Consider the following 2,010-nt stretch of genomic DNA (forward strand, 5'->3'; position numbering starts at 1 on the left):
CCTCTGCCTCCCCGGTTCAAGCAATTCTCCTGCCTCAGCCTCCCAAGTAGCTGGGATTACAGGCGCACGCCACCACGCCTGGCTAATTTTTGTATTTTAGTAGAGATGGGGTTTCACCATGTTGCCCAGGCTGGTCTTGAACTCCTGAGCTCAGGCAATCCGCCTGCCTCAGCCTCCCAAAGTGCTAGGATTACAGGCATGAGCCACCACACCAGGCCAAAATATTTTTTTAAATGGTCAAATGGGAAATTTTATGAGTTTACAAAAATTAAAAAAATTATACCAGCTGGCCAGGCACAGTGGCTCATGCCTGTAATCCCAGCACTTTGGGAGGCAGAGGCAGGCAGATCACAAGGTCAAGAGATCGAGATCATTTTGGTCAACACGGTGAAACCCCATCTCTACTAAAAATACAAAAATTAGCTGGAGTCTAAACCTGTACTCCCAGCTGCTCCGGAGGCTGAGCATCTCTTGAACCGAGGAGGCAGAGGTTGCAGTGAGCTGAGATCAGGCCACTGCACTCTAGCCTGGCAACAGAGCAAGGCTCCATTTCAAAGAAAAAAAAAAAATTATAGCAGTTGATGTAAATGAAATAGCAATAAAACTTGCTATGCATCTTTTCCTAGATGATTTGTTTTTTCTTTGAGACAAGGTCTCACTCTGTCACTCAGGCTGGAGTGCAGTGGCACGATCACAGATCACCAAAGCCTCGACCTCCTGGGCTCAAGCGATCCCTACCTCAGCCTCCTCCTAAGTAGCTGGGACCACAATGGCCAAGTTTTGTATTTTTTGTAGAGATAGGGTCTCCCCATGTTGCCCAGGCTGGTAGATAATTTTTTAAACTTTTTTATTTTGAAATAACCATAGGCACACAAGAAATCGTAAAAAATAGTACGGAAAAGTCCCATGTAGCCATCATCCATTTTCCCATTTTATTCTTTATTTTTGCTTTATTTTTTCAGAGACAGAGTCTTGCTCTGTCACCCAGACTGGAGTGCAGTGCTGCTATCACAACTCACTGCAGCCTTTAACTTCTGGACTCAAGTGATCCTCCCACCTGAACCTCCCAAGTAGCTAGGAATAAAGACGCACACCACCATGCCCGGCTAATTGTGTATGTGTGTGTGTGTGTAGAGAAGGGGTCTTGCTGTGTTGCCCGGGCGGGTCTCAAACTCCTAGCTTCAAGCTTCAAACCCCACCTTGGCCTCCCAAAGTGCTGGGATTACAGGCATGAGCCACTGTGCCTGGCCTTCATTTTCTCTTAATGGTAGTGTCTTACCATATAGTACATATAGTACTTTTTCTTTTTCTGAGACAGAGTTTCACTCTTTTTGCCCAGGTAAAATCATGTTCAGTGGCCCAATCTCGGCTCACTGCAACCTCCACCTCCCAGGTTCAAGTGATTTTCCTGCCTAAGCCTCCCGAGTAGCTGGAATTACAGGCATGCGCCGCCACGCCCCGCTAATTTTGTATTTTTAATAGAGACATGGCTTCTCCATGTTGGTCAGGCTAGTCTTGAACTCCTGACCTCAGGTGATCCGCCCACCTTGCCTCCCAAAATGCTGGGATTACAGGTGTGGGCTACCGTGCCCGGCCCATATGGTACTTTTTCAAAACCTGGAACTTGACATTGGTATGATATAGTTAACTAGCCTACAGACCTTACTCAGATTTTTGGGTGAATTGATTTAAAAGCTATGCAATATCCAGCGCAGCTTTCCTCTAGCTAAGATGAACAATTTTACTTGTTCTTATCCCATTGAATAAAACGTTTTGATTTTTTTTTTTTGTTTTTTGAGAGGGAGTCTTGCTCTGTCACCCGGGCTGGAGTGCAGTAGCTGGATCTCAGCTCACTGCAAGCTCCGCCTCCCGGGTTTACGCCATTCTCCTGCGTCAGCCTCCCGTGTAGCTAGGACTACAGGCGCCCGCCACCTCGCCCAGCTAGTTTTTTGTATTTTTTAGTAGAGATGGGGTTTCACCGTATTACCCAGGATGGTCTCGATCTCCTGA

The sequence above is a fragment of the Mandrillus leucophaeus genome, unplaced genomic scaffold, assembly GCF_000951045.1.
Source record: "Mandrillus leucophaeus isolate KB7577 unplaced genomic scaffold, Mleu.le_1.0 Scaffold129, whole genome shotgun sequence".
NCBI classification, from domain to species: Eukaryota; Metazoa; Chordata; class Mammalia; order Primates; family Cercopithecidae; genus Mandrillus; species Mandrillus leucophaeus.